A 14,526-nucleotide genomic window follows, 5' to 3' on the forward strand; every position below is an offset into this window, starting at 1 on the left:
CAAACTTGCAATTAAAACATGCACCTCTCAAGTGCGCACCAGCCTGGCATAAGCAGCCTTTTTGTTTCCACCTAGATTGAAGAAGGAATAAGGTTTAGCAAAATGAAGTAGATATGATGAGCATGGTAAGCTACAGCTACTGCTGGTCTCCACTGCCTTACCCACACAAAACCTTGTCATTCTGAGCAGAAGAAAGCAAGCGAAGTGGAGTTTGCACTTTCCTTCTGAAGTGAGCCTGCTTAAGACTCTTTGTATTATTTGGTTCATCTGGTAACAAAAGGGGAGTTAGGAGAAAAGAAAAATTCAAATTTATTGATTACAGCAAGTAAGGCCATCAATATTAATGATAAGTCAAAAACGCGTGACTCGCTTTTTGGAGTACTCTGCCAGCTGGGTCTGAAGCCATTCTGACTATAAACACAAGCAGAGGGAAAAATACAACTACAATAGGAACATCGCAAGGTTACAGCATGCTAACGTAGCACCAAAGGAAGTTGCACAGGTCCCTTGTTCAGTCTACAGCAGCACTTAGTTGAATCCAAGTTTATATTCCAGATACTGGAGATTAAATTATATAAACCCTCCCTTCTTCCATCTGTTCACCTATACGTAGCGAAAACAGTCTGGCTTTGACTCTGGAAAGCATTCGGTTCACCATGTTTGAATTAGCAGATGTGTAGGCAACTGTGCTTTGTAACAAAGCTAAGAAGTTGTCTAAGAAGGATTGCTGTATTCTGTGGAAAAGGAGACTGTATTTTGCTTTTGTTGTAAGCCTTTTGATGAACATGCAGGATACAGCAAACTGGAGCAGGGGAAGGGAGAAGAAAAAAACCGAAAGCACATATATACAAGCTAAAAGCAGCATGAAAAAGGCACTGATCATTTGAACACCTCCAAACATTGAAGATGAGCAGCCCCAGGGACTGAAAACCAACAACCCATTAGGAAATGGTCTTTAGTACATGAATCAGCTTAAGGATTTGATGTCAGCTTGGTAGCTTGTCTCAACATATTTGTGTTCTGTGTTCGGTCCACCTCAATGAGTAGGAAGTAAGAAAAAAAAATGCCAAGGGCTGCATGGATGAACAAGGAACTCCTGGCAAAACTCAAACAGAAAAAGGAAACCTACAGAGGGTGGAGATAAGGTGAATAAGATGGAAGGAATAAAGAGACACTGACCAAGCATGCAGAAACATGGTTAAGAAAACCAAAATCCACCTGGAACTGGATCCAGTCAGGGATGCCAAAGACAACAAGAAAGGCTTCTATACATACATAGGAGACAAAAAGAAGGGAAGGCTAGGGAAATTGTGGGCACACTGCTGAAAGAGGCAGGGGACCTGTCTTTACTAACAAGACTGGCCTTCAAGAATTCCAGGTCCCAGAGACTGGGCGAAAGTCTGGAACAAGGAAGAAGTACCCTTGGTGGAAGGGCATCAGGTCAGGGAGTCTTAGGCAAAGGCAAAGTCTCAAGTGCCTGCTTGAGCTAAGAGGCAAGGGATATTTCAGAAGCATTACCAAAATCCTTATTCTGAATATCTTCAAGTGGCACATTTGTGCAAAGAAAGTAAAACATTTTATCAGACAAAAGGTAGATAGTCCTCCTAGAAAGGACTGCAATACCAGAATGCTGCATTATCATAAGCAGCTAAAGTTTGGGAAAGATGAAAAGTGAAATGCTGAATGCTCCTGAGCTTTTACTATTGGTAGAGTGGTAGCTAGCAAGTTCTTATGTCAGCTGAGCACACTGTAGCAGCACGGTCACTGGTTCCTTTTATTCCTCAGCTAGTTAAGAAATGCAGCCTTTGCTATCTGAGTCATTGCTCCACATCCTGCCCGGCTTCTGCACTTCCTCTTTCAAGGCAAAGGCTCCTCAGCACGTTTGAATCTCAGCACATTCAGGCAGGATACTGAGAGATTCCACACAGGTAAGTAAGAGATCAAGTTTTCTGTCTTATACTAGAAAGTGCTAAAACTGCAGTATCTGGGCTATGGCTTTTTGGCTAAGGTCTTTTACAATTGCTTCAGATGATGTGGACATGGGGAAAATGAAAAAGAAACAATCATGGTTTGGTTTTCTCCCCCCCCCCCCCTCTTTTTGCTGGAGGGGAAAAGTACAGATTGAGGCGTTTACCAGTTAAAACATCTCAGCTCTGTAACTCCGCTCCCCTTCCCTGACTGCCAGCTAAGGCACACTTAGACTGAGAAGCAAGGCTATGGCTACCCCTATAACAAAAGGCATCTTTCACCTGACACCCCAAAAGGCGTCTCCAATTAATTTACTCGCAGAGTACATTTTTGCCTTTATTTTTGCTCTTTATCTTTTTGCTTCTTTTTAGTCATTAAACTGGCACACCAACAGAAGTGACCAAATGGGGAGTTTCAGTTTAGTGAAGTTCAGAGAATGAACACTGGGCTGAAAATAATCAACCACACTTACTGCTTCAAAACGTCAGCTAAGAGAAAAGGCTCAGGCAAGGCACTCAACATACTAGTCACACCAAAACGCTATATAATTTTTCAGGCTCTGAAGGTAGCTGTTTACAAACTGACAGCATGTAATAGCAGCTAAAACCCCTGTGCTGCACAAAACCTGAGGTCTCTGTTTGCAGCAAGCGAAGAAATCAAGTGAAAGCATGAAAAGACAAAAAAAGAGGACAAGCAACTGCATACGAGGATTTGCCCCAGTTATGAGTTACCACGGTATCTGTGGACTTTGAAAAAGACAATAACAAGACACTGTTGCACAAGTAGGTTTCAGATGAACTTGTTGCCTTTGAGTTTTGATGGAAGGTTTATGTTAGATGAAAAAAATTAAAAACTAAACAGACCACAGACGTACATAGCAGTCCCTACAGCAGGGCATTTAAACCAACTTCTCCATTTAAAAAAAATATCTATTTTTATTTTTGATAGCTTGTCCCTTCTTCAGAAGGAACTGTACCCACCAAGATAATATAGGGAGAGAGGTGTAGAAGAGAAACACCTTGAGAAAGTACAAAGCAACTGATGTCATGAAGCCAAATTTCTCAGACCCCTGTATGAACTTGCAACTCAGATCCCTCAAGAGCCAGACAATTTTACTTTTCTGAAGGCTACATCAACAGAAGCATTTCACCAGTTGACTAAAACTGAATCCTAAGTGAGCAGTGAATCCACACAGCTGTAGATTTCAGTTTTCATGAAATCAAAAAGCTTCCTATTGTTTTGAGTTTTGCTTGATAATACAAGTGAAAGCAATCTAAAGGCAGAGTTCAGCACAGATTTTTCCTTCTAGAGAAATTAATTAGTTATTTCAAGAAAGGGGGAGGAGGTGGTAGGAAATTTTCATCTCCCAGACCTCTTCTTGTCATGCAGATCAGCCTCTGAAATGTTTACCAAGATGAACACTACAAAACAGGCTCCGATTCATAACCGGAGACAGTGTAAGTCCTAAAATAAGGTTGTATAGGTGTACGTACTACATTCAAGAAACTGATTTTTTGTTGGAACAGTCACCACTTCTTGACATTTTGTCTGCTGGAGAAGCCACTCTGGGGGCGACAAGGGGCATGAGACAAATATGGATGACATTTTACTCTTCTACAGAAAAAACCTACATATTATCGAAAAAACAACCAACAAAAAAAAAAACCAAACCCAAAACCAACAGTCACACACACACCCCAGTGCAGTGAACTCTTTAGGGGGGGTTCCCCACCTTATCATTGTATATGACACCTACAGCTCACTGCTAGCACAAGATAGACGTGGACCTGTTGGAGCAGATCCAGAGGAGGTCTGCACAACCAGTCAGTGCTGGAACACCTTTCCTCTGCAGAAAGGCTGAGAGTTGTCATTGTTTAACACGGAGGAGAGAAGGGCTTGTAGAGACCTTATTGCAGCCTTTCAACACTTCAAGGGGGCTTATAAGACAGATAGAGACTTTTTACTAGGGCCTGTAGCAACAGGACAAGGGGCAATGGTTTTAAACTGAAAGAGAGTAAATTTAGATTGGACATAAAGATATTCATTAGGATGAGGGTGGCAAGACACCGGAACAGGTTGCCCAGAGAAGTTGTGGATGTCCCATCCCTGGAAGTTTTCAAGGCCAGGTTGGATGGGGCTTTGAGCAACCTGGTCTAATGGAAGCTGTATTGGCTAGTGGAAGGCAGGGCAGTTAGATGATATTTGAGGGTCCCTCCCAAACCATTCTATGCTTCTATGATCAGCATTTAAGACTCCTTTGAAAAAGTTGAGCTGGTTTCTTTCTTTCACTCCTCTAGCTACGTTCCTTTTCTGAACTGTGTTACAGCCTTCACTCCCACTCAGGACAATGACCCTATAGAGCCCACCGCCCCCTGTGGAAGCTGAACATTCCTAAACAGACACAGAAGGTGGCAGTTCAGTCCAGGCAAGGGAATAGAGCAGGCACGTGTCAATGGACAGAGCCTTGTTCCAACAGACGAGAGAAAAGAGGGGAGGAGAGGAAAAAATATGAACCATCCTCTGAACAAGATACTTTTCTGCCATAGTCCATTAAATATATACACACGCAGACTGCATGCGAATATATACTCAGTGAAACATCTCATTGAACACCGACAATTTTCAGAGGCACGTGGGGAATGTACACACACTGCAGATTTACCTGGAATCTGAGCCTCAGGGACTTCTAGTCATTGATTTTAGTTCATGTCTGCCCATGTGCCTTTAAGACAGCACTTCAGCACCTTCAGGTGCATCTTAACCACACAGCAAGGCATGGTGCAGCGGTGCTTGTGTTAACAGGGTCTGGAGAAGTGCTGCAGTCTCCACGTAGTGTTGCACAGGAGTGAATGCCCTGTGCTGATGGGGAGTTACTAATTGCAGCTCCTCATCACGCTTTGCAGGGCTCTGCTGCTCCCGGCCTGGGAGAGGAGCTCAGGTCAGCGCGGCATAGGGCTGCGTGGGTACTGTGCCTGCTCAGCCTTGGCCCGAGGCAGCCCTACTACCTGCGGTGTATAGCAGAGGCATACCAGAACTTACACTGACTTGGGATTTTAACTGGGTTTATTGCTGGGGGTGGAAAGGAGAGCTTTGTTTTGAAAGTAGGAGGTTGGGATTTGTTTTGTTTGTTTGGGTATTTTTCTCCAAGTTTTCCTTCCTGCTCACATAGAGTACTGAACAAATAAAACTACAGCCACCTTCAGCACCACTAAAAGGAATCTGTATTTTATGGCTGTAGCCAATTCCAGATTTAGTTCTTCTCTCAGCTGCCTTTCCCTCTATTGTCTCTGTATTTTCTTTTTTCTAAACTCCTATTCCAGCCACCAGACTTTTCTACCAGTCCTTCCCTATGCTAGTTGATAAAGTCATCTGTAAATAGAATAAAATAAATCACTGGCACGAGGACAGTACCTTCAGGGAAGTGCCCAGTAAGACTGAAGGAAGAAAGTGTGTACCACTTAGTCATTATGTATTTCAAGATGTCTGCTTAGTCAGAGATGAGTGGTAAAGAAAGTTACAGAAAAAACACAAACTAGAGAAAATATAATCTATTCTAGAAGGACTAGAATATATACGAGTCCTAAACTGCAGAGGTCTCCATGTGCCTATCAGCCCCTAGGAATGTAGATTGATCAGAACAACTCTGCCCCGGCCCCCCAGCACCAACAGTTTAAGAACAATAAATGCATAAATAGCTCAAGAACTCCACGCTAGGCAATTTCCAGGCACAGAAGACTTGCTTTGAGTTTGCCCATGTTAAGTCATGCAACTTCTTACAAGGGATGTGACTGCACTCTTGCTTCAGTTAAGAATTCCTAACGTCCCAGAGCCAAGTACTTTTTTTAATCCTCCATCTGTGGGTTACCACTTTCTGGTTTTGCTTTCAAAGCAACCACAGGGAAGAAAAACTCCCTCACACACAGCAGAAAAGCTCAGCCCATCACGGCTTTTCTAGTTACAACATAGCGGCAGCTTCGGCAACAGATACTGCCACAGTTCAGCCAGTCTCTGAGTGTCCATCTTCTTGCAGGCATGTCCGGGAGGGAGACCTTGAACCCATGTCGTCAGCCTTGTGTTTAAACTCCAGAAAATGTATGTATACAAAATATTCATGTATGATTTGCTTTACCACATCCTCTGGACCCTTTACTCTTAGTGTAAGTGGAGGTGGCTCAACTGTGCCCTTTCAGCAAAAGACTTGCCCTGTTAGCAGAGAGGACAATGCGCAAGCAAGGCTCCAAGAGGAGCAAATTGCCATTTGCACAGATCTACAAGGGCATCAAGAGCTTACACCAAAACCTATGACTACAGGATCCATATAGCAATCTACTCCTGGAAAGCAGAATCAGTTAACACCTAGGCACCCAGCCCACCTACCGAACAGCAGGCATTAAGGCAGCATAACAGTAAGACCACTCAGTAGCATCCTGAAAGAGCACCTGCAGCGTATGAAACCACAGGACTTTGTCATTTGCAAGGACTTTTTTCAAGTATTTTGGTTTCAGTTACTGCAGTTTAGTAAAGTTTCACTCCCATTTCACTTTTTTCTATAAATGAAGTGAGCTGATGAAATTTACCTGTTGCTTGGTGTAATTGAAGAGTTACAACTTTAATGAAGAGTGGGGAGGATGGAGAAAACAGGCAAATTATTCATCCAGATAACACCAGCGTTTTTTAATTTTTAAAATTATTTCTACAACTTAGTTTTGCACACAGGTGTTTTCCTCTCACACCTCCTTGTGTGTATATTACTACGCAGGTCTCTGTATTATTTTATTTCACTTACAATTTCCCTGCAAGGTTGCTGGAAAGATAAGGTGCAAGGAGATGGAGACTGGTATTTGCTCCTCAGTTTATGAATAAAGTTAGTTATAGGGTCCAAATGTATTTCTTGACTAAGCACCTTTGAAGTATAATCTCTTCACTGGCTTCGTCATTTCCTGACATCCAAGTTCCCCTGTATTCTACATTGCCATGTACTTAAGTTCTGAACCAGAAGTTTTTTTGTAAAAACAAACTTGCTTTCAGCTCCTTTCTCAGTAGCCTTGCCAGAGCAACGTCAGCTGTCACCACAGTTAGAGAGCTTTCCGAGCTACAGCCAAGTAGATCCTTGACATTATTGCTGTGAAGAGGATTATTTTATGTCTACATCAGGAAAGGGAAGAGAATCCAGAACTCCCCACATTTCCCTTGCTGAGGCAGCCCAGCTTAAACTTGATTGTTCTTTTGAAAGAGCAGATTTACAGGGTGCACAGGGAGTTGCTGCATTTTGCCTTCTGCATCCTTGCATGCATGTAAACTGACTGCCGTGTACATCTGCAGACTCAGTGTGTTCCAGCTACCCATCTTTGGAGGAGGTGGCATTGTCTTTTTCTTCTTTTTTCCTTTTCTTCTTACCACAAACAAACAGTGCAAATGACACCGAACTGCACCCAAAACACACTTATCTTGCAGTTACCATGAATTCTTACTTCCTGAAAGGTGACAATTCCTTCTTAACCCAAATGTACTTTACTATCCAGAGAAGAACTCTCTCTTAAATAGCTATGACGAAGGAATTCACCTAATAACCACATTCCTCCCCTCTACCCCCCACTCCAACCCCCAGAAATAAGTGTTTGGGACTTCCAAGGGGGGTGGGGGTGGAGGGGTGGGGGCAAGGTGCCCAGAGGCATTTGTAAAACCCAAGAAGTGAGAGGAGATGATGATATGGAGTGTCTGTTCATCAGTCTGGAGGAAGCCTTAATTTTCTCAAACCCAAACAAAATACCTAATTGAAGAGCTATCAGGGTTGTGTGACAGCTCTAGCTGGGGGATCTTTGAATTTCCTCATGGGAAACTTCTGTGAAAGATTATTCTCCACTCAAAGGGTGAAACTAATTGTGTACCTCACTACAGCTGCAAGTTTTATGGTGGTCATGGTAGGAAGCCCCTATATTAATTTGCAGGCATCTTCTGGATACTGCTTTCGCAGCCGAAGTTGGCCATCTTGATCCTGATGCAGTGACATGCACAGGCTGATCTAAGAGCAACCCTGCTGGTTTGACATGGTTGGCAGTGTGTCCCTACCTCACCCCAACTACAGATCTCTTCCACACCTCAGAAGAAGGGAGAGAAGGATCCGAGTTAGGATAGCCTTGATTAGAATTCCCTCTTATTGTCTTGGTTCCCCTTTTCCCTACTTTTCTTCTATGCTGAGAGGCATAAACAAGTTTCTATCCAGAAATAGTCCTTGTGTCTGCTCCAACCCTTCTTGCATTTGCAGCCCGTGATACAGGAGATTTTGGAGTGGAGCAGCTGTAAGAAACAGGGCACAGCTGAAGTAACACAAGTCATGGCCAAGACCACCATCAGCTCTACCAGCAAGGTGCAGCCCAGAGTCACCTCGTGTCTTACTTGCCCTGGCCTAAACCAGGTATTTAATCTTGGGTAGCTCCAGAGCCTAGGGTGCTGTACAGCTGCAAAGCTAATCCTCAGGTATTTTGCCTCCCCCGAACAATGCTGAGAAATAGGGTTTCTTCAGTTCCAAAAACCGCTCTGTTCCACTTCAGAACTGCTCTAATGAGTTCATTGTCCTTCTCCAGCTGCCACCTCAACTTCATCTCCCGAATGACTGTTTACAACTGGAATGAAAGATTATGAAAGACCAACACACGGCACTCTTACTTCAGTCTTCTAAATAAACAATCCTAGAAGTGCCAAGGTCAGCTCTGAGGTCCTCAATCTGAGGCACTGTAGGATACATAACTAACGAGGCTCTTCAAATCCCATCTGGTGGTAGGATGGGAACATAAGGGCTTTGAACTGCAGGCATGAGATCAGCATGTTAACATTTAGAATTTCCATGAGTGCTCAGAGGAAGTGCTTCAGAAGTAGGCCATTTAAAGTTTACATAGTTTGAGTGCTTTCTGTGAATGATTTCTCCCTTTTGTTCAACACATAAGCTTCTACTTTCACAGTTACCGGTTAAAGTGCAGTACCAATCACACCTAATAATTACTAGTCAACTCTCCACAAAGGTGTCAGCAAGAGGAGAAAAAGAAGAGAGCTTGTTCCATTACATACTCTCACAAACAGCAGACATTTGTGTCTACAAAAAGACCAGCCGTTACGTTTAATGCCATATAATAGTGCTCTAAAGACTCAAAGAGAATATTTTGTTTGCCTGCATTATAGCGAGTCCTCAGTTTAATGGCGGCTGCCAGACATCTTAAGTACAATACCACAGTTAATCAGTTAGCGCTTGGTACTCTTCTGAGGACATCACATCCCTTTTCCTGTGAGAGTTAGGTATGCAGTAGGCTGCGCAGCAAATCCTGTTAAACACTTCTCCCCACTTCCCCAACCAAAATGGCAAGATGCAGGTTTGGGTAAGCAGTGGGCAGTCTCCACATTCCCATCACCAAAACACAATCAACTTAAGTTCTCATTGAACACATCAGCTCTTTTTACTAGTAAACAAATACAAATGAGAAAAGGAATCCTGTCTTTCCAAGTCAAAGTTTCTGTATAGTTTTAACTCCGAGCTTAGTCATTTCTGGGGCCCCAAGTCTTGTTATACATTACCACAAACACTCAGAACTCAGGCTTTGGCCACCTCCAGTGGATTCAGGCAGCTCAGCTGTGGGAAACAGGGGTGGCCTAGGGAGCACGTCTCTTCCCAGCAGCAGTAGGAAGACTTGCTTAGCTGCTACACCTGCCAAGACTAAAAGCAAGGGGCATATTACAGTGACAAAAATCCTTCTGGCCACAGCTTTGTTAGACATCTGTCTAGAAGGCTCTGTTTCCCTAGAATCTGATGGCAAAGCAAAAAACCACTTGTTTAGTGGTAACAGATGTGCATTGAATAATACTGTGTTTTAGGAGGTTTTAGCTGTATCAGAAGAACACTCATAAGTACTTTGAGATATGCAAGACTGGACAACCCTTCAACCCCAACCAAACATCCACAGCATACTACAAGGTGCCTAATAACATAGCCATTTATGGTCCTGTCTCTATACTCTGCATATAGATAAATACTATTTTAAAGTATTTCGTTTATGATTTTAAATGGATCTCTTGCAACAACTGAATGAAGTAATTTTTTTTAAACAACTGTAACAGGACGTTTTAGTTAGAGAAACCCAAAGACAAAAAATGATCTCTCACATGTACAGAAACACTTTCAATCCCTTCAGCTGGTATTTCACATGTTTTGCTCTCACTTACAGAAAGCAAGGTTATTCACAGGTGTTTAGAGTTCTCAGAATGAGCATGGTATGACATAAAGCTAAGGAGATCTTGCCTCTGTCTCCGATTTGGGTAAATATGCACCTTAACAGAACACTAAAGCAGAGACTATCAGAAAATCTTGAGAGTGAACATTATTTAAGAATTATCACAACTAGGATCCCCAACATTTATGTCACAGCTCTAGGATATGTGGACAGAGAAACACTTGAGAGAACATTTGACAGAGGAGCATTGCCCTACAACTACATAGTCATAACATCTCCTCAGTTATGGGTGGCCTCCCAAATTAAATTGGTTCTCTGACATTCTTGGGGAAGATATTCAAGGATGCAGAGTTCTAAGGTGATGTTATCAGAGATTTGCACTCATGTACATCTTGAAACTTATTTTTTTTTATGTTGCTGGAACAATATGGCACATCTTTGTGCCCTTTATACTCCAAGGTACATCATGTGCCCAACCAGCAGTTTGCTGCTGTACAACACATATGCTTAATAGCATTTCCAAAATCAGTGGCACAGACCTAATCACTGTAATGCTCCAACCCACATATTCCTGGATTTCCAAAGAACAGCGATTATCCACATGATACAAAACTTCATCACTTGTGCGCAAGCCAAGAGCTTGAAGGGTGCTGAAATAGATGTGCCCACTGGCACCTGCTACTGTGCAGAAGAGCTTGTATCTGTTATGGCACTGTAGAGACTGAACCAGCTCCTCCAACTTCCCAGAACTACTAGTGGTGCTGCAGCCTGTTCAGCCTTTGCAGAAGAAGCTACTGGGCATGGATCATTCTAGGGAAAAAATCCTAACGTGAGATGCCATCAGAAGGTATTTCACAGCATGTTAGTCAATGGAAGGAAACCAGTAGGCATTCAAGGGAGATAAGTGTGTGTGGTGGGAGCAGGGAGTTGTCACACGAGGGGTGCCTCAGCTAAAGCACTGTCAAGACTTCCCAACAGCACTACTGAAGCTATATGCTGCTGTTTTGGAAAGGAAAGGGCTCGGTCACACCCGCCACTACAGAGCAAAGGGGAGGATGAAGGGATGGGAAAGGGTAAAGTAAGACGGCAGAGAAACTGTCCCCATCTTCTCCCACCCTTGCCCCCAAACAGCAGCTGCTGATCCTTCCACCTTGGCAACTGCTGCTTCCTCGCACTCCAGCTGCTCCTTGCAGACCAGTACCCTAGGAGGCTGCCTCCTGTGCCTGAAGGAGGCTGCTGTGTGCAGAACCCAGGGCTCCGTGTAGAGCCCCGTCACAAAGGGCTAAGTCCCTACAAAATTTCAGATGATTTTGCTTTAGATCAGTTCATTGTTTGCAAAGTCATTTGACTGTACTTGTCGTTCCCGAGGCTGACAACCTAATCCAGTCACAAAGCTTACCTCCTCGATGGGGAAAGGTGAAGCCTAGAGACCAAGCTGCAGACCAGTGCAATGCCCTGCTGAATTTGCAAGCCTTATTTGGGATGTGCATTTCTCACCCTCAACTTCCAGTTTGGTACCAGTTGAAAATACACTGTAAAACTAAGTTTACCTAAACTTTCACAGGGGGTTTCCTATATTGAAAGCGTAGGACTGCAGAGAGGTCTGACTGACCTTCCATTTCACAGCATGAAAGCTTGTGGTTTTGCACAAGCTGCTCCTCTTTCTTTTCAAGTCTTTACCTATCAACAGGCTTAAAACAGCATAAACATGTAAGAGTTCTGTACAGCATCTCTGTCACGAAGAAAGGTTAATTTTGTTGGACTCTTGGTTACACAAAAGAGATGACAACAGCTGTCCAGGCACTGCTTTCCTAACCTGTCTACCTGGCCAGAAAGTTGCCTTTACAGCAAAGTTGTACAAAGTTGATCCAGTGACTCATCACTAAGGTACTTTCTTTGGGCCCAGGGCCATATCTAAAGTGATCTCCACCACAACCCTCAAGATGACCCCACTGCCCACACTATCAAGCGACCATCAGGTGCTACTACAACACCAGACATCTGGACAGCATTCATAAGCTTGACACTGTCTGGTTGCTTGCAGATATTAATTCTCAATTCTACAGCTTCCTTGCAGGTATGTTCTACTCTCAAGCGACAAGCTTTCTGCTCTCTGGTATTAAACATAGTAATGGGTGAAAGGGTTAGACAGCTACAACTGAAGTAAGCTCCCCTTGAGGAAATGAGGCAATTCGCTACCAGAGCTCCACTATCACTGAACTGTATCACCTTAAAAAAGCAACTTAAAGATGATCTGAAAACCAGCAACTTTTAGGACTTACCTCCCACATAGTTTTTGGGAGCTATAATCAGTCCGCACAGTGGGTTGCTATCTTTATTTTGTTAAGTTCAAAGACTGGCTTAGATTTTCTGTTGTCTCACAATCCAGAAAGATGAGTATCAACCAGTCAGGTGAAGATGCAATTAACATTTCACAAACTAATTTCTTGAGAAAATTAAGGCTTATGTGATCAAGAAAAGCACTGGCCTACTTCCTCCCTCTTCTCTCCAACATGCCTTGCAGCCCTTTGACTATTAAAAAAAAAAAAAAAAAAAAAAGAAAAAAAAGGCAAGCCCAGAGGAGATTCTGTTAGCACAGTTCTCAAGGCAAAAGAGAAGACAAAACCAAGACAGCCCTATAAAGACAGCTCTTGTAAGGGTCCAGAGAATCTGTGTTAGAGAGCAAAAGTGTTAACAGTAGGAGACATCAGAGAATCCATGCCAGAATTCATTTGCCCTTTCCATGCACTTTTGGACAGTTTTCTTCCAGCAGTTATGGAAGAACAGTTTGTCTTCCTTTGACACACTCGTTCTACCAGGGAATTCAACATCCTATGCAAAACATTTCCAACTTGACTGCTAGTAACATTCTTTTCTTCAGGCATCCTTTGTAATATCATCTGTATTGCTGTTTTAGTAACATCAGCTGGACTTCCTAGTCTCTCTGTCCTAGTTATTTCTTTCCTCGTGTTTAAGACACACATGAGAGTTGCACTCAGCAGCTCTTACCCAGATAAGAAGTGCCCCGCTGGATCATACAAATCTAGCCTGGTTCTTCATCTCCATCATTAACAACAGAAAACACTATTGAGGGATAGCATGGGTATCTCAGATAGTGACCACGCTTACACATTGCACTTGTACTTCCCCAGCATCCACAACTCCTGGTAGTCCTGCACAAAGTAAAGCTTTACTGCCTACATGAGCCGATTAGGAGCAAAGCCAGAGCAGGGACACAAATGCTGCCCAAGTCATAATAGCAGTTAGCATTTGCTAACTTTGAGGATCAGAGGCGAGGGGTACATAAGTTAAATATACCTGTTTTTTCAGAATCACCTCCTACAGCTCCACCTCAGGCCTTCCCTAGCACTGGGTTGCCACTACAGACTAGCCCAGGTCATCCTTAACTACATCTTGCATGCTCCTGGAGTTCTTCGTCCTATTGCATTGCCTCTATTCCATCACCACATTGCATGGCTCAATCACACCACCATCTCTGGCACAACAGTCACCTCTGTGCTACAGGGGAGAAGAGGAATCATGTGGTCTAGTCCAACACCTGAAAAGTGGTTTCTTCAGGTTTTCCTAGGCTTAGGACAGTGGTTTCTGCTGGCTTTTGCTTCTAACAGCTCTAAACTTCTCTGAGGCAACATTACTGCCCCATTACCAGAAGCTATTGCTTTGGAACAGAAATTGAATCCAACAGAGTTTGGGTCTGAACACTTAAGCTTGTTTTCTCACTGCCTCAGCTGCAATAGAGCTGTTAAGAGTCACTGTTGAGAAGTGCATGGAGTCTAACACATTATCAGTTCAAAATATGTTAGTGCATAAGCCTGTGGAGCAGAATGTCAAAGGAGAAGAAGGGGCAGGGTGGGGTGGGGGGGGAGAAGAGATCAGTTATGCCCTGAAGATGAGAGCTTGCAAGGCTTCCAGTGCTGATTTGTAATATAAAAATGAAGTCACAGAAAGACATTGCAGTACGAAATGTGACAGCAAAAGAAATTGTGGCTTCCATCTCACACTGCTCCTCCACTTTCTTACAAGGGAAGAGACCCTTCTACTGCAAAGTAGTCCACTGGGGGAAGGGGAAGAGAAGGAATGGGAGGAGGTGGATTTGGATTTTTTTGAAAAACATAGCCCAAACAGAGCTGAGGATCCATCTTCCAATTCTGGAAGAGCAGCACTTCAGCCAAATACAGCCCTCACCTAAAAATCATTCACAAGAAACTCTGTTGAAGTCCTACAGTCTCCAAGAGGAAAGTCAAGACACTGAACCACCACAGAAAGAGGAAAACATACACACACCCCTCTCTCCCAAGACATATGTACAGTTAACAAT

At 43.3% G+C, this 14,526-nt stretch overlaps 1 protein-coding gene across 4 annotated transcripts in view; it reads left to right on the forward strand.

Annotated features, from left to right (window-relative positions):
• The first annotated feature begins 1,767 nt into the window (after window positions 1–1,767).
• LOC114011334 (myelin-oligodendrocyte glycoprotein-like) overlaps window positions 1,768–14,526 on the forward strand; it is a 33,971-nt gene continuing 21,212 nt past the window's right edge. For 2 of the 4 annotated variants that reach the window (XM_055802527.1, XM_027782552.2), the window contains exons 1-2: window positions 1,768–1,928; window positions 5,999–6,060. The gene's annotated coding sequence lies outside the window, so the exon portion shown is untranslated. The remainder of the gene's footprint in view (window positions 1,929–5,998; window positions 6,061–14,526) is intronic. The other 2 variants (XM_055802528.1, XM_027782553.2) reach the window with 1 other exon arrangement.

The sequence above is a fragment of the Falco peregrinus genome, chromosome 4 (genome assembly GCF_023634155.1).
Source record: "Falco peregrinus isolate bFalPer1 chromosome 4, bFalPer1.pri, whole genome shotgun sequence".
NCBI classification, from domain to species: Eukaryota; Metazoa; Chordata; class Aves; order Falconiformes; family Falconidae; genus Falco; species Falco peregrinus.